The sequence below is a fragment of the Antechinus flavipes genome, chromosome 3 (genome assembly GCF_016432865.1).
Source record: "Antechinus flavipes isolate AdamAnt ecotype Samford, QLD, Australia chromosome 3, AdamAnt_v2, whole genome shotgun sequence".
Taxonomy (NCBI): Eukaryota; Metazoa; Chordata; class Mammalia; order Dasyuromorphia; family Dasyuridae; genus Antechinus; species Antechinus flavipes.
This window is the reverse complement of record NC_067400.1, coordinates 405,490,976-405,515,451: the sequence shown is the minus strand read 5'-3', so window position 1 is coordinate 405,515,451 and position 24,476 is coordinate 405,490,976. Positions and strand designations below refer to the sequence as shown.

The following is a 24,476-nucleotide window of genomic DNA, read 5'->3' as shown; positions in this document are numbered from 1 at the left end:
TCTTCAGGCCTCTCTGAAATCATACTGCTGATCATTTCTTATAGAACAATAATATTCCATGACATTCATATACCACAATTTATCCAACCATTCTCCAACTGATGGGCATCCACTCAGTTTCCAGTTTCTTGCCACTACGAAAAGAGCTGCTACAAACATTTTTGCACAAGTGGTTCCCTTTCATTCCTTTAAGATCTCTTTGAGATATAGGCCCAATAGAAAAACTGTTGGGTCAAAGGGTATGCACAGTTTAATAACTTTTTGAACATAGTTCCAAATTGCTCTCCAGAATGGCTGGATCTGTTCATAGTTCTAGCAACAATGTATTAGTATCCCACTTTTCCCACATCCCCTCCAATATTCATCCTTGTCTTTTCCTATCATCTTAACCAATCTGAGAAATATGTAGTGGCATCTCAGAGTTGTCTTAATTTACATTTCTCTGATCAATAGTGATTTAGAACACTTCATATGATTAAAAAGTTTTAATTTCTTCATCTGAAAATTGTCTATTCATATCCTTTGACCATTTATTAAATGGAGAATGGCTTGAATTCTTATAAATTTGAGTCAATTCTCTATGTATTTTAGAAATGAGGCCTTTTTTAGAATCCTTAAATATAAAAATGATGTGCCAATTTATTGCTCCCTTATCATCTTGTGTGCATTAATTTTGTTTGTACAAACACTTTTTAACTTACTATAATCAAAATTATCTATCTGGTATTCAATTATGAGTTACAGTTCTTCTTTGGACATGAATTCCTTCCTTCTCCACAAATCTGAGAGGTAAACTATCCTATCTTCTTCTAATTTGCTTATCATGTCACTCTTTATGTCTAAATCATGAATCCATTTGGACCTTATCTTGGTATGTTGTGTTAGGTGTGGGTCAAGACCTAATTTCTTCCATACTAATTTCCAATTTTCCCAGCAGTTTTTGTCAAATAGAGAGTCCTTATCCCAAAAATTGGGGTCTTTGGGTTTGGCAAACACTACATTGCTATAGTTATTGACTATTTTGTCTTATGATCCTACCCTATTCCATTGATTGAGTACTCTGTTTCTTAGCCAGTACTAAATGGTTTTGATAACATCTGCTTTATAATATAATTTTTAGGTCTGGCACAGCTAGGCCAGCTTCATTAGCTTTTTTTTCATTAATTCCCTGGAAATTCTTGACCTTTTGTTCTTTCAAATGAACTTTGTTACTATTTTTTATAGATCTGTAAAGTAATTTCTTGGGAGTTTGATTGGTATGGCACTAAATAAGTAGATTAATTTAGGTATTATTGTCATTTTTATTATATTTGCTTGGGATACCCATGTGTACTTGATATTTTCCCAACTGATTAGATCTGCCTTTATTTGCATGAAAAGTACTTTGTAGTTGTGTTCATATAATTCCTGACTTTCTCTTGGCAGATAGATTCTCAAATATTTTATTATATTGACAATTACTTTAAATGGATTTTCTCTTTGTATCTCTTGCTGCTGGACTTTGTTGGTAATGTATAAAAATGCTGATGATTTATGTGGATTTATTTTGTATCCCGCAACTTTGCGAAAGTTATGAATTGTTTCTAGTAGTTTTTTAGTTAATTCTCTAGGGTTCTCTAAGTATACCATCATATCACCTGCAAAAAGTGATAATTTGGTTTCTTCTTGACCTATTCTAATTCATTTAATCTCTTTTTCTTGTTTTATTGCCAAAACTAACATTTCTAATACAATATTGAATAGTGATGGTGATAGTGGGCAACCTTGTTTCACTCCTAATCTTATTGGGAATAGTTCTATTTTGTCCCTATTACTTATGATGCTTGCTCATCATTTTAAATAGATGACTTTTAAATACTGACTTTTAAGGAAAAGTCCATTTATTCCTATGCTCTCTAGTGTTTTTAATAGGAATGAGTATTGGATTTTATCAAATGTTTTTTCTGTGTCTATTGAGATGATCGTATGGTTTTTGTTAATTTGGTTATTGATATAGACAATTATGCTAATAGTTTTCCTAATATTGAACCAGCCCTGTATTCCTGGTATAAATCCTATTTGGTCACAGTGTATTATACTGGGGATGACTTTCTGTAATCTTGTTGCTGATATTTTATTTAAGATTTTTGCATCAATATTAATTAGAGAAATTGGTCTATAATTTTCTTTCTCTGTTTTCACCCTTCCTGATTTAGCTATCAGCAACATATCTGTGTCATAAAAGGAATTTGTTAGGATTCTTTTTTTCCTATTTTTTCAAATAGTTTATATAATATTGGAATTAATTGCTCTTTGAATATTTGGTAGAATTCACATATAAATCCATCTGGTCCTGAAGATTTTTTTCTTAGGGAATTGATTAATAGCTTGTTCTATTTATTTTTCAAAAATGGGACTATTTAAATAATTTTTTCCTCATCTGTTAACCTGGGAAATATATACTTTTGTAGATATTTCTCCATTTCATTTAGATTATCAAATTTATTGGCATATAGTTGGTCAAAATAACTCCTAATTATTGCTCTAATTTCCTCTTCATTGGTAGAAAATTCTCCCTTTTTCATTTTTGAGACTAACAATTTAGCCACACAGCTAAGAAATATTATGAGTCTGAGGCCAGATTTGAACTCAGGTCCTCTCGACTTCAGGGCTGGTGCTCTATCTACTATGCCACCTAGCAGCCCCTTCTTTCCTTTTTCTAATCAAATTAACTAAAGATTTCTCTATTTTGTTGATTTTTTCATAAAACCAACTTTTAGTTTTATATATTAATTCAAGAATTTTCTTATTTTCAATTTTATTAAAGCTGCAATGCTCTGACTCTCTGGCCCAGCTCCTTGCCCTGGACTCCCTGTGCTATGGTTTGAGCTTGGCAGACTGTCCCCTTGCGTGATTGAAACAAACTTGTTCAGAAGTTCTTCCAAGATATCTTCTTCTGGGAATGTGTTGTACGCCAAATATTTATGGGTTCTTTGACTCCAAGACTAGTTTAGAGGCTTAATCTGCTGTTGTTTTGAGAGAAGGTCAGAAGAGGTCACAGAAAGTCATGTCTGCTCTCCACTATCTTGACTTCAACCCTCTTTATCACCTCATTGTTGAAAAGAGCCACATCCATCATAGTTAGTCATCATTGCTGTCTACGATGTTCTCTTGATTCTACCTATTACACAGCATCAGTTCATGTAAGTGTCTCCAGGCCCTTCTGAAATCATCCTGCTGATGGTTTCTTAAAGAACAATAATGTTCCATAACATTTATATACCATAATTTATTCAGCCATTCCCTAACTGAAGGGCATCCATTCATTTTCAAGTTCCTTGCCATTCCAAAAAGGGCTGCTACAAACATTTTTTACACAGGTGGATCCTTTACTCTTATGATCTCTTTGGGATATAGGCCTAGCAGAGATATAACTGGATCAGACTATGCACAGTTTGATAGCCATTTGAGCATAGTTCCAAATTGCTTTCCAGAATGGTTGGATCAGTTTACAACTCCACCAACAATGTATTAATGTCCCAGTTTTCTCACATTCCCTCCGATATTTATCATTATCTTTTCCTGTCAACTTCCAATCTGAGAGATATGTAGTGGTACCTCAGAGCTGTCTTAATTTGCATTTCTCTGATCACTAGTGATTTAGAGCATTTTTTTATATGACTAGAAATGGTTTTGATTTCTTCATATGAAAATTGTTTGTTCATATCTTTTGACCATTTATCAATTGGAGAATGGCTTGTATTCTTAGAGTCAATTCTTTATATATTTTAGAAATGAGGCCTTCATCAGAACCCTAAGATTTATAATTTTCCCCAGTTTTTTACTTCTCTTCTAATCTTATCTGTAATGGTTTTGTTTGTGCAAAAACTTTTTAACTTAATATAATGAATATTCATTTTGCATTTCATAATGCACTCTAGTTCTTTGGCCATAAATTCCTTCCTACATATAAATGCCTCAACACACATGGCATAATTACTGGCAAAAAAGATCAATAATGAGAGATGTTGATTAGAATTTCTCTTGACCACTTATCTAAATCAGACATTTTCTGAACTTTTCTTGTTTTTTTTTTTTTCTTTTTTTGGAGAGTATCTGTGTGGGTGGTGATATAGGAAGGAAACCTAAAGCACATATTTATGAACTACAAGTTTGTGATGTATGTTTATATGATATAAAGGAAGACTGGGTCATCCTACTTTCCACCATAGAATAATGTTATGAAGATCAATAACTAAATAAATGAACTTTCTATAATTTATGGCTTCCATTATTGAAGTTTTCCTTTATTTGCACCATGTATTTTAATCTTCTAGTTGCCTAGTCGTGCCAGAAGATGTACATTCTGATTTACTATGCTTCTCACTGATGGCCAGTATATAAGTGAATAAAAATGCATTGATTAAGCATTTATTAGGGACAAATGTACATTCTTAAGTGTCAGGAATACAAGTAAAAAAGCAAAATAGTCTTAGCTCTCAAGGAATTTACATTCTATTAGAAAGAGACAACACTTTTGAATGTTTCATCTGCTAATCAGATGGAAAAGACCCGTGAGCCTTAGGATATGGATGGTTATGCATTTTCTTTATTTTTTCCCCACTGTTAAAACCATATCCATTTTTGTTAAACATTTGATGATGCTAAAGTCTTTTGTGAAGAGAACTTCTTTTCTGTGCCTTTAGTAGGTATGGCTACTAAAGGATCAATAAGAGAACTATTAGGTCATCATCTCCATCAAGCTTGGTTCTTTGAATAAAAGTGATGGAAGTTGTTGCAAAGCCATTGGTATGAGAACTTATTTTAGGGACCCTTGGATTCAGATTTTGAGCTTTCTTCATCATACTCTGAGGGGAGATGGTAGTCAAGGGTAGTGGTAGTCTGATTCACTTGGCATATGCATCATGTTTTTTTCTTATGGTTCCTACTTGCTTTGACTAGACTGATTTATCTATCTCCAAAGATGAGAATAGCTGATTCTTTTCTTCACAGAGATTATTCCTCTAGATTAAAATGGTTGGGAGTAGGCTTGAAACACAGATTGGGAGATCTAGAAAGTACAACAAATAATCACAGTTGGTCAGAAATTTTTATTGGTGAGGCAGCTAATGAATTGAACTCTAGAACTGGGGGCAGGAAAATCTGAGTTTAAATCTGGCCTCAAATAGCTATTTGAGCATAGCTATTTTACCCTCCGTTTGCCTCAGTTTCCTCATTTATAAAATAAAGCAATAAAGGCACCTATTTCAAACAGTTGTTGTGAGAATAAATTGAGGCAATATTTATAAAAACACTTTGCATAACTTAAAGCACTATATAAATATTAGTTCATAGTAATAGTAGTAGCAGCAATAGCAAGAGTGGCAGGAGAACTACTACCATCAGTAGCAGTAATAGTAGTGGTGGTGGTAAAGTATCATACATACAGGTGTAACATACAGATGTTAGATTAACAGCCATAGCATTAGGGGGGAAAGGTATAGAAGATCAATTCTGGTTGTTATTCTATAATTCTCATATTAATATAATTCCCTGGAAATTGAGATATGAGGTGATGATTTTTTCCCCCTTAATTCTTCAGGTCATATGGCTCATATCCTACCAGGAAAGATTATCCTTGTCATTATCCATTCTCTCTTCTATTATTCCTTATTATTGGAGGTTTACTTTAAATCCCAAATTATACTCTTATTAATGGTGGACAGGCAACAGGAACATATGATCTAGAGGAGGTTCAGAGAAGAATCAGAGAAGCATCATGAAATAGTGGAGAGCTGAATTTGGAGTCACAAAATTAATTTCAATAGTATGGGATTAAATTTTTAAAGCATGGGATTTAATGGTAGAGGAATGAGACTATTTTTTGGTCCAAGGATGAAAAGAACATGTCTCTACTATTTCATAAACAGAGAGATATGACTTCTACAAGCTAGATTTAAATTGGCATCATTTTTAGAGTTATCCTGGAAATCCTTTCTTGTTCTTTATCTTTTATTCCCATTTAAATTTGCCAGAATTTACAATCTTCATCATGTTGCTTTAGCTATCATGTGACCTAGGTTTATTTAGCAATCAGTGTCCCAGTACTTGATGCAATAAGCATTATGGCATACTGAAAGAGAAACATCTGCAGTACCTCATCATCCATAGAATATCATTCCTTTCTCTTCTGTACTTTGCATTGCCTCAGTGATAGCAGTAAAAAACTTTGGTGAACCTACTTTTCTCTTTTCTTTCCTTGGCATAAAATCAAAGAATTATTCTCACTATTATCTCTGTTATTAATTGTTTTGAGAAATATTGAATCACTTAAACAGATGCTTAGGAGACAACTTGTTTGAAATAAGCCCTTTTTGAGGTTTTATAATAATTAAACAATAAGGCCAATGTATCTTGTATTTTCTTTACCTTTTATCCATTTTGTGACTGTAAAAATGTGGTCTGCTGTAGATTATCATTTATAAAACTTCTGTTTTCTTCTTATACTTTTAGCAAAGATATCCTTGATGAACAGGTAGATTTTTCCTTTGACTATATTGCAGAGTTAAGAAAACAAGAATATGGGTCTATAATTAGTAATGTTTCCTTACCAGCCCTCTTTTTGGGTAATACTAACATATGTAATTTTCTTTTTCCAAATACTTGGTGTCTTTCCTTTTTTTCATGTAACTTCAGACTTCCTTAGTGTCCTAAAAAATTATGCCTCCTTTAGTATGGACTTCTGTGTATTACTAATCTACTCTAGTTGCTTTCTACATCTTTGTTTTCCTTGGTTCCATTTCTACTTCCTCATGTAGCATATCAGGCTACATATCAGTAAACCAGATATAGATCTGAGATGGACTCTTCTGATACAATGAACTAGATCCAGAATTGAATAGGCAGAACAGAGCTGGCTGGTTTCAAGCTGAAAAATCATGTAGTGCTTCTAATGACTCCAGACATCTTCTTGAAACAAAGGTCCATGTTGTAAGTTTGGTATTGAGCTACCAAGCATGGATGGAATACCAGACTCCAAAGAATTCAAGATTCCAGGCATGAAAAAGGCAATGAAAAGATAAGTTGTAGATCTGGATAGGCTATAGTTGGTTATCTGTGAGAAATTACATAGTAATATTATCAAAGATATGATGACTAGAAAGAGATATTAGTTGGCCAAGTGGCAAAACTGAGCAGCAAATATATATTGTTTCATGGTACCCAAAAAATGACAAGTGATGGAGAGGAAGGAAGACCTCCATAAATATGAGAGGGACTCCTTGTAGGGGATTTATAAGAAGACTTGAACAAAAGACCCAAACAGCATGAGAAGATGTGGAGGTTTGGGTTCTGTGACTGCTGTTGCTCTAGAATTGTTCGAAGCATATCCTGCATCTGAATAACACAACTGAAATTTTACACTCCTTCTTTGGCCCTGAAACTTTATAAAACAAATCCTGCATTAAGCTTTCTCTTTTAACATTTCAAACGAATATACTAATTATTAGGACTTATAATTGAAAAAGATCTTAGAGACTATCTAGTCTAACACCTTCATTTTGCAAGTGAAGAAACAAAGGTCCAAAGAAATTAAGTGACTTTCCGAAAATCATACAAGTTTGTTAGTAACAGAGGGAAATTTGAACCAAGGGTTTGTGACTATTTGTGAGTTCACATCTTAGAGTCTTAGCACACAATCATTATAAGTCTCATTCAATAACACTGCCTTCTTTAATATTAACTACATACTTTACTACAGGACTAACATTATACTTCACATTCTTTACATGTTCTTGACTGGATTTTTGGTCCAGTTTTCTTCCTGATCAGAGAACATCAGCACATTGCTCCAGACAAATTTTATGATGTAGATTTCCATTCATTCACTATTAGAAAATCATAATCTTTGTCCTAATTCTATCTTGTATCTAATCTTATCTCAAGTCTGCCTAAAAGAAATGAAGTTGAGGGGTGGAGCCAAAATGGCGGAGAGGACACACATGTCTATCTAAACTCTTTCTTACCTTCAGACTACTTCTTTTATAAAAGGCCTTGGAATCAGTACTTGACTGTCAAAACCCACAAATATTGGGAGTACAACACATTACCAACAGAAGATAATCTCAAAATTCACCAGAAAAGGTCTGTTTTTGCTCGCAGGTGGGGATAGTTAGGCTAAGTGCAGCATCAGGCAAGTTGGTAGTGAGAGCATAGAAAGTAGCTCATGCTGAGCAAACTGAAATGGGGTGGGGTGTGGTCTTAGCTAGCAGAAAATTTGCAGGGAGAACTTTACCACAGTGTGAGCTACTTTGCTCTGTCAGCAAGTCAGCAGATCAGCAGAGATGCTATAAATGCAAAGGATAAAGACTATAACTCCAAATGCTAGAGTCTCTTGGGACCTGGCCACACCTACCCAGTACTGGAAGAGACTCAGCATGATCTCAGAGCACAACTACTGATCTCAGTGCAGCCATTGCTGTCCCACTGCTGTTTCACTGCTACTTTCTGTTGTCTGTAGATGAAGCTTGGTAATACCAGACTGCCCCAAAAGCAGATTGCAGTTGTTTTTTTCTTGTTTGTTTATTTTTTGTCAAAATGAATAAAAAGTTAAAGCAGGCACTAACTATAGATAGCTTCTATACTGAAAGAGAGCAGATTTCAAACCTGGAGGAGACTAAAAACAGATTGTCTCTAGATGAAACTCCAAAGGGGGATATGATCTGGTCTCCACCATACAAGGCTCTTATAGAAGAAATTTTAAAAGCTCTTACAAGAGAGCTAGAAGAAAAATGGGGAAAAAAGAGGGAAGCTTTACAAGAGGGTCTGGATAAGTCATCCTCCTCACTAAAAGATAGAGTGGATAAAGAAATCAACTCCTTGAAAAACAGAATCAGTGAATTGGAAAAAGAAAATGCCTCTCCAAAAAATAAAATTGGTGAAATAGAAAAAAATTCCATAGAACAAAACAGCTCATTTAAAAACTCAATTGGACAATTAGAAAAAGATATAAAAAAAGTGAGTGAAGAAAATAACTCATTAAAAATCAGAATTGAACAAATGGAAATGAATGACTCGAAGAGATACCAAGAATCAGTCAAGCAAAACCAAAAAGAAAAAAAAAAAGAAAAAAAAGAAAAAAGAAAAGATAGAAAAAATGTTAAATACCTAGTTGGGAAAACAACAGACCTGGAAAATAAATCTAGGAAAGATAATCTGAGGATTATTGGACTTCCTGAAAATTATGATGAAAAAAAAAAAAAGCCTAGATTCTATTTTTTTAGGAAATCATCAAAGAGAACTGCACAGATGTCACAGAAACAGAGGATAAAATAGACATTGAAAGAATTCATCAATAACCTACTGAAAGAGATCCCAAAATCAAAACTCCAAGAAATTTTGTGGCTAAATTCCAGAACCAAGGAAAAAATAAGCAGCTAGAAAAAACCAATTCAAATACAGAGGAGCCACAACAAGGACTACTCAGGATCTAGCAACATCCATATTAAAGTATTGAAGGGCCTGGGATCTGATATTCTGAAAGGCTAAGGAACTTGGTATGCAGCCAAGAATAACCTACCCAGCCAAAATGAGCATTTTTTTTTCCCCAGGGAAGAAGATAGACATTCAATGAAATAGGTGAATTCCATCTATTTCTGGTGAAAAAACCAGAACTAAACAAAAAGTTTGACCTTCAAATATAAGACGCAAGAGAAACATAAAAAGGTGAAAAGAAATCTTGGGAACTTTACTTCTGTTATGAGTATACATAAAGAATACATGTATAATTTGGTTTTTACTGTTATAATATAAAAAAGAAGCTAGAGGGGGAAAGGAAATTGTACCAGAAAAAGGGAAAAGTGGAGATAGTACATCTCACGAAGAGGCAAAGGAATCCTATTATATCCGAGGAAAGAAAGGAGGGGTTTGAACATAGTGTGTATCTTACTTTCATCAGAATTGGCTTAAAGAGAAAAATATTAGACATATTCAATTCACAGAGAAACTTCTCCCCACCTCATTGAAAAGTGGGAGAAGTGGAAGGGGAAGGAGTAAACTAAATAGAAGGGAATACAGAAATTGTAAGGAAAAGGTTAAGAAAAGAAGAGGGATTCTAAGTTGGAGGGAGGGATCCTAAAGAGGGAAGGCTATTGTGAGGCAAGTGGTGCTCATAAATCTAATACTGAGGAGGGAGGTAAAGGGGAAAGGAAAGAGAAAAGCATAATTTGGGGATAATAAAATGGAAGGAAGTACAGAATTATTAATTTTAACCATAAATGTGAATGGGGTAAACTCTTCCATAAAGCAGAGGCAGAGAGCAGACTGGATTAAAAGCCAGAATCCTACAATATATTGTTTATAGGAAACACATTTGAAGCAGGGTGATACATACAGAGTAAAGGTAAAAGGCTGGAGCAGAATCTACTATGCTTCAGGTGAAGTAAAAAAAAAGCAGGGGTAGCCATCCTGATATCAGATCAAGCAAAAGCAAAAATTGATGTAATTAAAAAAGATAAGGAAGGGCACTATATCTTGCTAAAGGGTAACATAGATATTGAAGCAATATCAATATGAAACATTTATGCACCAAATGGTGTAGTATCTAAATTCTTAAAGGAGAAGTTAAGAGAGCTGCAAGAAGAAATAGACAGCAAAACTATAATAGTGGGAGATATCAACCTTGCACTCTCAGAACTAGATAAATCAAACCACAAAATAAAGAAGAAAGAAGTTAAAGAGGTAAATAGAATATTAGAAAAGTTAAATATGATAGATCTCTGGAGAAAACTAAATGGAGACAGAAAGGAGTACACTTTCTTCTTGGCAGTTCATGAAACCTATACAAAAATTGACCTTATATTAGGACATAAAGACCTCAAATTCAAATACAGAGAGGCAGAAATAATAAATGCATCCTTTTCAGAGTACAATGCAATAAAAATTACATTCAATAAAAAGCCGAGGAAAATAGACCAAAAAATGATTGGAAACTAAATAATCTCAAACTAAAGAATGATTGGGTGAAACAGCAAATCACAGACATAATTAATAACTTCACCCAAGAAAATGACAATAATGAGATGTCATACCAAAATGTGTGGAATTCAGCCAAAGCGGTAATAAGGGGAAATTTCATATCTCTAGAGGCCTACTTGCATAAAAGAGAGAGAAAATCAATGAATTAGGCTTGCAACTAAAAAAGCTAGAGAAAGAACAAATTCAAACTCCCCCAGTCAAACATTAAACTTGAAATTCTAAAAATAAAAGGAGAGATTAATAAAATTAAAAGTAAAAAAAAAAAACAACTATTGAATTAATAAATAAAACTAAGAGTTGATTCTATGAAAAAACCAATAAAAATAGATAACCCTTGGTAAATTTGATTAGAAAAAAGGAAAAAGGAAAGTCAAATTGTTAGTCTTAAAAATGAAAAGGGAGAACTTGCCACTAATGAAGAGGAAATTAGAGCAATAATTAGGAGTTACTTTGCCCAAATTTATGACAATAAATTCGATAACTTAAATAAAATGGATGAATACCTTCAAAAATATAGCTTGTCCAGATCAACAGAAGAAGTAAATTGGTTAAATAGTCCCATTTTAGAAAAAGAAATAGAATAAGCTATTAATCAACTCCCTAAGAAAAAATCCCCAGGACCAGATGGATTTACATATGAATTCTAAACATTTAAAGAACAATTAACTCCAATGTTATATAAACTATTTGAACAAATAGGGAATGAAGGACTCCTACTAAGTTTCTTTTATGACACAGACATGGTATTGATACCTAAACCAGGTAGGTTGAAAACAGAGAAAGAAAATTATAGATCAATCTCCCTAATGAATATTGATGCAAAAATCTTAAATAAAATATTAGCAAAAAGATTACAAAAAATCATCCCTAGGATAATACACCATGACCAAGTAGGATTTATACCAGGAATGCAGAGCTGGTTCAGTATTAGAAAAACTATTAGCAATTGACTATATCAATAACAAAATTAACAAAAACCATATATGATCATCTCAATAGATGCAGAAAAAGCATTTGATAAAATCCAGCATCCATTCCTATTAAAAACACTTGAGAGTATAGAAATAAATGGACTTTTCCTTAAAATAGTCAGGAGCATCTATTTAAAACCATTGTGAGTAAGCATCATATATAATAGGGATAAACTGAAACCATTCACTCAGGATCAGGAGTGAAATAAAGTTGCCCACTATTACCATTACTATTCAATATTGTATTAGAAATGCTAGTTTTGGCAATAAGAGTTGAAAAAGAGATTAAAGGAATTAGAGTAGGCAATGAAGAAACCAAATTATCACTCTTTGCAGATCATATGATGATATAATTAAGAAAACCCCAGAGATTCTCCTAAAAAGCTATTAGAATTAATCCACAATTTTAGCAAAGTTGTAGGATACAAAATAAACCCAAATAAATTCTCAGCATTTTTATACAACACCAACAAAATCCAGCAGCAAGAGATACAAAGAGCATATCCATTTAAAGTAACTGTTGATAGTATAAAATATTTGGGAATCTATCTGCCAAAGGAAAGTCAGGAACTATATGAGCAAAACTACAAAACACTTTCTACACAAATAAAGTTAGAGCTAAATAATTGGAAAAATATTCAGAGCCCTTAAATAGGCTGAGCGAATATAATAAAGATGACAATACTACCTAAACTAATCTATTTAGTGCTATACCAATCAGACTCCCAAGAAACTATTTTAATAACCTAGAAAAAATAACAACAAAATTCATAAGGAAGAACAAAAGGTCAAAAATTTCAAGAGAATTAATGAAAAAAAATCAAATGAAGGTGGCCTAGCTGTACCTAATCTAAAACTATATTATAAAGCAGGGGTCACCAAAACAATTTGGTATTGGCTAAGAAATAGACTAGTTGATCAGTGGAATAAGTTTGGTTCACAGGACAAAATAATCAATAACTATAGCAATCTAGTGTTTGACAAACCCAAAGATCCCAATTTTGGAGATAAGAATTCACTATTTGATAAAAACTTCTGGGAAAACTAGAAATTAGCATGGCAGAAACTGGGCATGGACCCACACTTAACATTGTACACCAAGATAAGATCAAAATGGGTTCATCATTTAGGCATAAAGAATGAGATTATAAATAAATTAGAAGAACATAGATTGGTTTATTTCTCAGACTTATGGAGGAGGAAGGAATTTGTGACTAAAGAAGAACTAGAGATCATTATTGATTACAAAATAGAAAATTCTGATTATATCAAGTTAAAAAGCTTTTGTACAAACAAAACTAATGCAGATAAGATTAGAAGGGAAGTAATAAATTGGGAAAACATTTTTACAGTTAAAGATTCTGATAAAAGCTACATTTCCAAAATAGAGAATTGACTCTAAATTTTTAAAAAATCAAGCTATTCTCCTATTGATAAATGATCAAAGGATATAAAAATACAATTTTCAGATAATGAAATTGAAACTATTTCTACTCATATGAAAGGGTGTTCCAAATCACTGATCAGAGAAATGCAAATTAAGACAACTCTGAGATACCACCACACACCTATCAGATTGGCTAAAATGATAGGAAAAGATAATGATGAATGTTGAAGGGGATGTGGGAAAACTGGGACTACTGATGTATTGTTAGTGGAGTTGTGAACAGATCCAACTATTCTGGAGAGAAATTTGGAACTATGCTCAAAAAGTTTTCAAACTGTGCATACCCTTTGATCCAGCAGTGTTACTGCTGGGCTGCTTATATAAAGAAATATTAAAGAAGGGAAAGGGACCTGTATGTGCAAAAATGTTTGTGGCAGCCCTTTTTGTAGTGGCTAGAAACTGGAAATAGAACGGATGCCCATCAACTGGAGAATGGCTGGGTAAATTGTGGTATGTGAATGTTATGGAATATTGTTCTGTAAGAAATGACCAGCAAGATGAATAATGAGAGACTTGGAGAGATTTACATGAACTGATGCTGAGTGAAACGAGCAGAACCAGGAGATCATTATACATTTTAATAGTAGTATATGAGGATCAATTCTGATGGAAGTTGATATTTTCGACAATGAGAAGATCTAATTCAGTTCCAGTTGATTAGTGATGAACAGAACCAGCTACACCAAGAGAAAGAACACTGGGAAATGAATGTGATCTGCTTGCATTTTTGCTTTACTTTCCAGGTTATTTTTACCTTTCTAAATCCGATTTTTCTTGTGCAACAAGAGAACTGTTTAAATATATACACATATATTGTATTTAAGATATACTTTAACATATTTCACATGTATGAGACTACCTGCCATTTAGGGGAGGGAGTGGAGGGAAGGAAAGGAAAAGTTGGAAGAGAAGTGATTGCAAGAGACAATGTTGAAAAATTACCTATGCATATATTCTGTCAATAAAAAAACTATAATATAAAAAAAAAGAAATGAAGTTTTAAAAAAAATTACCATCAGGCCTGAAGTCATGAAGATTCATATTCCTGAGTTCAAATCTGGCTTCAGATACTTACTAGCTCAGGGAACCTTACTTGCTTTAGGCGAGTCACTTAACCCTGTTTGCCTAAGCTTTCTCCTTTGCAAAATGATGGGGAGAAGGAAATAGCAAACCATTCCAGTATCATTGCCAATAAAATTTCAAATGAGGTCATAACATAATTGAAATTGAACAATAACAAGAAAATCTTTATAACAATATACTACCTTTTTTTTTTTTTTAAGTGGGCGTTGGGTAAAGTCTGAACCTATGATTTTTCTGATATTACATCCTAGTAAGCTAAAGAAAAGCAATTGTTCTGCAAATTTTTAGAGCATTACTAGGGAGAAAGGGGAGGGAAGGAACCATGAGGATAAATGATTTATTTGGGATGACCTAGGCAGTATGTATCAGAGTTGAGACTTATATCCAGACCATCTTGACCCAAGATGGACTTTCATTAAGGCCAATTAAATAAAAAACTCTTTGATGACTTTGAATATTTTCCCTAACAACTAATTTCTAATAACCTAAAAAAATTTAACAGTAGCTAACAAATACAACATGTTTAACTATATGATTTTAAAACTATGGAGAAAGAATAAATTTTGAAAAATTGGAAAAATGAGTTTTTAGAAAGAACATTAACTTTATGATGACAATTAAGAGTTGGATCCTAGGATATAGCTTATGTAATGTGCTATATATGATTTAATCAAAAGTAAAACAGTGTGTTGCATTCCCATTTGGGTTGATATTTACTAAGTTCTGACTAAATTTAATTTGGTATAAATATATTACAAATCATAAATACAAGTATATATCATTTATACTGCAAATGTTTTTGCCTTGTTCTTCTCATTAGCCATGTAGGACAAAACTGAAATTGGCATTTCTCTCTTAGCTAAATTAACAATTTGTTATGAAATATTTCTCCAGAACTCTAATTACATTCTCTAATTTTCATGCCTTAAGAAGTCACCAGGTTGATTCCATTCCAAATGTCAGCACTGTTTATTCTAAATTAACTTACATCAAAAGATATAGAGCAAATCCAAGAAAACTCTACAAGCCATTAGGTAGTTTTCCTTCAGGTTCTTTGATCACCTTAACAGTTCTAAAAGCATTAGTAAAAAGCACAGATTGACAGAGTCATTAAAAACATAGAAAAGTCAGATCAGAACTCTTATTTTTAATCTCCCTTTCATGCAGATGCTAAGAAAAAAAAATCATGATAAAATTAATCAAATATTTTATACAATAGGCTTCTGTTTGTATTTACTTATTTATTGCAGAGGTGATTGGGTTAAGTGACTTATCTAGAGTCACACAGCTAGGAAGTCCAATTTGAACTCAGGTCTTTTCCTGACTTCAAGCCTAGTACTCTATCCACTGAGCCACCTAGCTGCCCCTGCTTATACTTAAATTTGGAGAGCCCCACACTCAAAAGCTCAGATCAAAAATCAATAAATAATAACAAGCAAAGAAAAAAATGTCATATCTTTTATATTAGCAAACTGTGTAACCTTGGGCAAGTCACATAACTCTTCTTCAGTTTCCTTATATGTCAAAATGGGATAATGGTAACTGTAGTGCCTATTTCACTGGTGTCTTGGGAGACTTAAATGAGATGGTGGATGTAAAGTGATTTGCAAATCGTAGTGTCATATGAATGCCATGATGATGGCAAATCTCAGGATGAAATTTTAAATGTTACAAACCCATCCTACATTCTTCAGGTGCAATTATGTTTATCTAAGATGAAAGCATAGCAAAGAAGACAGTATTGAAAGGGAAATAGAACAGATTTTGTCTGAAGCTGAAGATAATTATACTGACAATTGTACCCCGCCTGGAATTAGGATTAACTCATTGCTTTGAGGCAAATCAGTTTGATTAAAAACAATTTATTAAACATATATTATATGCCAGTGAAGAGCAAAAGAAAGAATGTGGATATTTCTTGTTAATTTTCCTAACTTTCTCTGGAGACACCAGTTCCCTTTCTTGCTAATAACTGAAAGTACTGCTTAAATATCTTCAAACACCACCAGCTGCCCTTGGGTTTTGTGTCCAAGTCCACATGAAAGAAATTATAACTCATTTAATTTTGACTAGCTGAACTTTCACCGAGGAATGCAAGGGAGTACAAAGAGAAAATGAATATAAGACAATGATCTAAGCCACACCCACTATGAGGGCTATATGCATAGAATGATGATTAATTCAGATATAAATCAAATGGTTAGGGGACAAATTTAGTCCCATGAGCTCTTCATTTAAGTTGATCTTTAGCAGAAAGAATATTTTCCATGCAGTCCAAATAGAACCTGAATAGTTGTTGCTTAAGCATGATTATAAACAAATAAATATCTGAGGAAGGTTTCAAATTCGATTTTCCTCACTTTAACCTTAACTACTAGTCTACATTATCTTCTCTGAAGATGTTCTTCTCTCCAGATAACAGGCTCCATAGATATTTAGTATTTGCATAATTTCCCTTAGAGGATTTTTGTGATGAAAGCATTTTTATCATCTGTAAGACTTTATATAAAAAGGAGTTGCTTTTATGTTAAAATCTGCCTGAAACAACATCCATAAAAGTTGACAACTAGCAATATATAAGAATTGTGGAAAATCCCAGATATGATCCTAGACCTAGTGGTGAGATCAATAGCAAGCTTCAAATAGCCTAGGTTTCCTATAACTTTTGTAACTTTTATGTATTTGTACACGAAATTTTTTGTAAGCTGAAATTTTATATAAAAACGTTCAAGTTTCTCTAATCTTGTAAATGAAAAGATAAACCCAGATCTTGCAAAAATTGCCACTTCCATTAGTTGGAGGTAGTTTTTTAAAGTGTCCTGTCATCCTACCAATTGTTGAAAAGTCTCATTTGAACAGCCAACTATCATAAGAGCTTGGTTCCCCCAATAAGAAAATAAACTTGAGTTTCCCCTGCCCATTAGAATTGTACCATGCCAATAACGTATGAAAGTAGGACCAGGCTTAAGTTATTGTATCTCCCTGTGGTCTGATTTAAGCTGCTTTATGCTCTTCCAGTTTGGGTTGCTTTGAGTGTGATTCCTGTTCCTTCAACCAGTGCTACTCTGATACTGTTCCTTCTCTTGACAGAAGGTGAAATTTCCAAACTCTTGTATTATGCGCAGCTAACTAGGGCAATCCTAAGGTTGGAGCTACCAGGGAAATCTGCCTTTGTCCTTTAGAAGGCTAGATCCTGGAACTTGGAATCTAAGACCTATTCTTTCAGACTATGAATTAGAGCATGTATAAAAAGAGCTCTTTCTTCCCCCCAAAAGTGCTTAGTGGATGTAAAGTGAAAGAATGAAGGGATTATGCACATACATAGAAGTTATCCCAGGATGTAGACCCCTCTTAATTCTGCCATTTTCACTGTCTTTCAGGTGTTTCCAATAGATGTGTCTAACCCCTGCTGTTGGAAGCTGGATAAGAAAAACAATTGGGGTTTAAGTCTCACTTGGCATTGTAAGAGGAAGTTTTCTCTCCTCTGCAATGGAATGGCCTTCCTTCATTGAAAAGGTCAGAGTAGCCTCAGGTTTAGTGCTGCAAATAGACAACTTCCTTAATCCGTTTATCTTTATTACCTATTAAACCTCTCTGGTCCTCATTTTCTTCAACTGAAAAATGATTTTATTTGTATGGTTCTTTTCAAACTTTATCTTACTTGAGCCTCATGATAAGATGGGTATCAATATGAATTTTACAGATGAAAAAATTGAGGTGAAGAGAGATTAACTGATTCCTCAACTTTAGGACCAGAAGCAGGATTTGAACACACAATTTTTCTATTCAGGTAATGAGCTTTATCTACACTGCCTTGATATGACTTGAGAGATGGGTCCCCTGACTAAAATTACCTCTCAAGTACCCTGAAATTCTAAGAATTGAAGATTCATTTGGTTAAAAAGCAAATATTCATTGAATGGTTAAGGGAAGAGGTTAACAATGAATAGCAAGGACAATATATTTATATTGAGCCCGGGGCAGGAGACAATAAGAAAGAAATTGCATGGGAATCTCTAGTCAAAAATAACAAGATCTGTGTGATTTGGAATAGGTGCCTAAATCTGGAGAGGAAGAGGTAATCATAATATTCAGTTGAAACAGAATTAGGCAAAATTTGAAAAATTTTGGACTTCAGGTGAGATTTTAAAATTGTACATTTTCTATGCATTATTATAATTCAATAGATGTATTTTACCTTCACTATGTGACTTGATCTATTACAAAACAATGTCTACATGTCATATAGTAGAATATTTCTGGAGTGAAATGAAAGATCTTGGCAGACATAGCATTCTAAAAATGGAAAGCAGGATTTCCAGAATTTAAAAATCAGGGGCTAATGCCCAAGGCAAAAATATATGTGTGGGTGTGGGTGTGTGGGTGTATGTGTTTGTAGGGAGTAAAGAGTATCCCCCAAAAAACAAACTTTGCATACTACATAATTTTGTGTAGAGTCAATGTTGCATGAAGGTTTAAGAAATGCCATTATCCTCAAATTTTGGATAGCTATGTGGGGACACAGTAAAACTATCCAAATTTTTTAGCTATTTCACTACTCAGAGGCCAACAACAACACCAAAACATGGGGGGACTCAGCAAAGATTTAGCCATTCCATCTGTCATGTTTGTGTTTCTTATCTGATACTGCTTATTTTGAGGAAAAATAATTTTGCTTTGCTACGAGTTAGACATTAAAGTGTAGCTCTTAACAAACTAGTAGAGTCTAAATGGGTACATTCTTCTAGTCTTAAATATCAAGTACTTATCTATAACACCAAGAGATATTTGGAATGTTCAGCAGAAACAGAATTCAGCACAAAAGCTTGGAAAGACTTACATGAACTGATGCTAAGTGAAGTGAGCAGAATCAGAACATTGTACACTGTAACAGCAAGATTGTGTGATGATCAGCTATGACAGACTTGGCTCTTCTCAGCAATACAATATATATCTTTACATGTAATTAGAAAAAATAAAATGCAATTAAATGGGGAAAAAAAAGTAGTAATCAGACTAAGGGGTAATGACCCTGAATAGAAAGAGTCCTTTACTTCAAGGATATCAATTTCTTATTTAAGATAATTCTATCTCCAGAAAAAAACTCAATTAAACCAAACCAAACCAAATCAAACGAACACCACACCCAGCTTTAAGTTGTTAATTTATAGAAAACTGAAATCTCTAGATAATAATAGCATTTAATATTTGTGTAGTGATTTAAGGTTTCCAAAGATATTATGCATATTTCGTTTGAACTTTGGAGTCAAAATCTGAAAAGAGGTGCAATAATTAGGTCCCTTTTACAGATAAGGCAACCAAAACTCTTAGAAGTTAAATGATTTTGCCAGGGTTATCCATTTAGGTATCTGAGGTGGGATTTGAATCCAGGTTTTCTTGGATTCTTGTGCCCTATTCACTTATGTTACATTGTGACCATTCAGTGTGGTCAATTTTTAAGAGATATTTTTAAAATTTATATCATTAAATATTGTCTAATACATGCAAAAATTAATAATCATTTAAAATTTTTTTGAATTCCAAATTCTTTCTCCCTTATTTTTTTGTCATCTTCCTTATTGAGATTATTTATTTGCTTTTAATTATGGATATAAGTTTGCAAAACATGTTTTCATATTAGCCATGTTGCAAAAAAAAAAAAACCCACAAACGTGATAAAACAATAAGAATAAAGTGTTTTTTTTTTTTTTTTTTTAAGCATACTTCAATCTACATCAGAGTTCATCAGTTCTCTCTCCGGAGATAGATCTTTTTTTTTCATCATAGGTTCTTTGGAATTGTCTTGAATCATTGTCTTGATCAAAGTAGCTATGTCTTTTGTAGTTGATAACTGACAGTATTGCTGTTGCTGTGTACAATGTTCCCCTCGTTCTGCTCACTTTATTTTATATCAGTTCACATAAGTCTTACCAGGTTTTTCTGAAACAATCTTGCTCATCATTTCTCATAGCACAATAGTATTCCACCAAAATTGTCTTTGTAGTCAGTAGTTTCAAAATTCTTCTTTATCTGTAGAAAAGGAAATATTGTAGATATGTATATATGTATTAATTTTTTTCTTTTATGTTAGTGAGCATTAAAATCCCAGAATCGTATCAAAATCCTGGCATGTTATATCTGGAAGAAACCTTAAAGATCATTTGATATGACTCTCATTTTAAAGATCAAAAAACAGAGGACTAGTTTATTTAAATGGCCAAAATATGAAGAATCAGATGAGGCAGGAACATGAATAATCTTCAACATGAATAATCAACCTCCATATTACTTGGAATTAACTATATAAACCTTCAACTTTAATCACATTTTCTATTCAAACTTGGGTTTGTTTATACTTTGATTTTGCTGATCAGGCAGCAGGTCAAGATTTTTTAATTGCTCTTTTTTGGTAAAATAGAAATCTATAAAAAAAAGGGTAATTTACTATTTTGGGATCACTGCTCAGAAATGTATTTATCTTAGAAATGGTTACCATGGAAATGAACACATACCATATGAATCTACAGCTTGTGTTAGCATGTTAGTAAGAATTAACTATATGTGTGTCTATATATACACCATTTGCATACACATACATATATAGGTTATGTTATCACTCACTTTTTGTAAAATAATAATAATAATAATGTTATTTTCATGTATTACTAACCTCTGGTTGTGTACATTATCATAAAATTACTAGAAAATTCAGCTTTTTGTAATACATTAACAAAAATTATTTTTAAATGTCAAAAAATTTTTTCTGAGTCAAGTTGAAAGTCTGTTGACATAAATCATCCAATAAAAAGTTATAATAAATATTACTTTTTTCTTCTAAAAGTCCTTTGCTTTTATTGGTTGATGAAGGAGAGTCTTCCACCAATGCTGAGACAGTAGTCAACAATTTTCCAATAATCTTAAACATCTGCCTGGGGACACGAAGCAGTTAAAAGTGCCCAACAGCCCTCTTTGTACTGGCCAGAAACTGGAAACTGAGTAGATGCCCATCAATTGGAGAATGGCTGAATAAATTGTGGTATATGAATATTATGGAATATTATTGTTCGGTAAGAAATGACCAACAGGATGATTTCAGAAAGGCCTGGAGAGACTTACATGAACTGATGCTGAGTGGAATGAGCAGGACCAGGAGATCATTATATACTTCAACAACAATACTATATGATGATCAATTCTGATGGACCTGGCCATCTTCTAAATCAGATCCAATGGAGCAGGGATGAATTGAACCAGCTACCCCCAGTGAAAGAACTCTGGGAGATGACTAAGAACCATTACATAGAATTCCCAATCCCTGTATTTTTGCCCACCTGCATTTTTGATTTCCTTCACAGGCTAATTGTACACTACTTCAGAGTCCGATTCTTTTTATACAGCAAAATAACTGTTTGGACATGTATACTTATTTTGTATTTAATTTATACTTTAACATATTTAACATGTATTGATCATCCTGCCATCTAGGGGAAGGGGTGGGAAGGAGGGGAAAAATTGGAACAAAAGGTTTTGCAATTGTCAATGCTGTAAAATTACCCATGCATATAACTTGTAAATAAAAAGCTATTAAAATTTTTTTTAAAAAAGAGTGCCCAAGGTTACACAGTAAATATAAGTCAGAGGTGGGTCTTGGTTCCAGGTCATCTTGACTTGGCTATTGCTCTATGCATTATGCCACACTATGTTTCAGGAAGTGGTATAAATTTTGTATGGAAGAAATGTAAAATTAGGAAAACAGAAGGAAAATCAAAGAATAAAAACAATGACAAATTCTTAGGCCCATATTAATATCAATGTCAATAATAGATAAATTTAATTGCTTCCTTTAAAAAATCCACTAACAATATCGTTTTAAAACTCAGAAATTTCCAAGACATTGTCTCTTTCAGAAAACCACACAGACCAGCAAATTTGTTGGAAGTTCTCATTTTCCTTTTGATAAACACCAAATTTAAGAATTTGCAACACTGTACAATCAGGAAAGCTTGGGGGAACCCAACCCCTTCTTCTTGCTAGTTTATGAATAACAACTTCTTTTTGAACCTAAAATCACATCTGGTTCAATGTGACGTTTCAAATTCAGTACTATGGAAATGACCATGATTACTAGTTCCCAAATGCAATTAATGCAACAGGTTTCAAATGACTGCAAAAGAAGTGTTGTTGAATCTGTGTGTATGTATAGATTTGTGTTTGTTTAAAGCAAAAATATAATTTGTTTTTTGAAATCAGAAGACTTAGAATTTTATTTATTTTTAAAATAATGTTTTATTTTTTACCAATTGCATATAAAAACACATTTTTTAATATTCATTAAAATTTTTTTGAGTTCCATATTCTTTCCTTTCCTCTCCCATCCTTGAGACAGAAAGCAATTTGATATATATTTTACATATGCAATCATGCAGATCATATTTCCTTTTTAGTCATGTGAAAGCAAACACAGGCCAAAAGAAAACATGAAAAAAAGATAATGAAAATAAAAAATAGTATGCTTTGATGTACTTTCAGACTCTATCAGTTCTTTCTCTGGAGGTGGATAGTATTTTTCATTGTGAGTCCTTTGAATTATTTTGGATCATTGTACTGTTGAGAATAAAAAGGATAAATTTACACAGTATTTCTAATAATATATTATTCTAATGATATTACAGCCCATAAAATAGTAAAACATTACAATCGCCAAAGAATCAAAACTGCTGGAAATTGAAAAGGCAATGGAGAGAGGACAGTGGGAGAAAGTAGGCTATAGCATATTTCTAATGGCAACTACAGTACCAGAAGTGACATAAAAGATATTAATGATTTGGAAGGTGCTTGCTGAGAAATGGAGGTGGACTTCACACTGTAAGCAAAAGATGAAAGATGTACTTGCAACTTGAGTGCTTCACTGGTATCCATTTAATGTTAAAAGATCTGAAAAAAATTGTTTATATAATAAGAGGACTTAGTATGGAGAATTTATAGCAGGATGTGTGTATTACAGAATAAAAACATGGATATACCTATAATCTTGATGATACCATCTATCCAATGAAATACTGAAATAAGGTGATATAAATGTAAACCAACTAAACAAACTAAAGTATACTTTTGTTGATTTTTTTTTATCAGTACTATTTTTTTTTAAGCAATTGAAATCAATAAATAAGCATCAAGAGAAAGCTAAACATCAGCTGGAAAAATAAAACTTTCTACATGAACCTGCTATTAGTAAGGGAAATCATTATATCTTTTAAAAGCCTATGTTATTTCTAAACTGATGTATCATGGTATGTTACATTTAATTCAGTGAGCTTTTATTAATTTCCTTATAAATATAAGGCACTACACATGGCACTCAACACAAAAACAAAAGTCTTTGCTTTGAAAAGCTTATTCTCTATCACAAAGAATCTTATCCATCATTTAGTCGAATTTTCTTATTTTACAGATGAAAAAACTGAGATCTAGATTGATTAAGCAATTTATCCCAAGTCACTGGTCATTAATCACTACTATAACCAGAATGGGGTCCCAGGTATCTCTCTATCCACAACTATATACATAGAACTATTTACAGAATGTCACATGGCCTTTTAGTGTCATATTCCCCTCCCCCCATATTAAATTGTAAAGACATTAGAAATTGATCAGTTCCATTCGACTGCTCCATTACTTTCATTCTCTTCATTATAATAAACTTTCATAAATCTCATGCATTTTTCCTATTTTCAGCATAATAGAATTCTGATCATCTATGAAAGGTCATTGAGAGGCTACATAATCAGTATCCTATCATATTTCAGTCCTTTCCAAGAGTTGTGCTTCCATAAGAGTGAGTAACATACTCCCTCTATCAATACAGTTCTTTCGATCCTTCTGGGTATTAGCAGTTAATTTGGTGTTGAACATTTTTGGAATTAGCTAGATTGGTCCTTAGATGATTGACCTATAATTAGCAT

General features: G+C 33.0%; 1 long non-coding RNA gene across 1 annotated transcript in view; it reads right to left on the bottom strand.

The window, feature by feature from the left end:
- Positions 1–4,566: 4,566 nt before the first annotated feature.
- LOC127554498 (uncharacterized) overlaps positions 4,567–24,476 on the bottom strand; it is a 67,787-nt gene continuing 47,877 nt past the window's right edge. Inside the window, exons 2-3 of the long non-coding RNA XR_007951998.1 lie at positions 6,409–6,531; positions 4,567–5,050 (exon numbers count right to left, since the gene is read on the bottom strand). This is a non-coding gene — a long non-coding RNA (uncharacterized LOC127554498). The remainder of the gene's footprint in view (positions 5,051–6,408; positions 6,532–24,476) is intronic.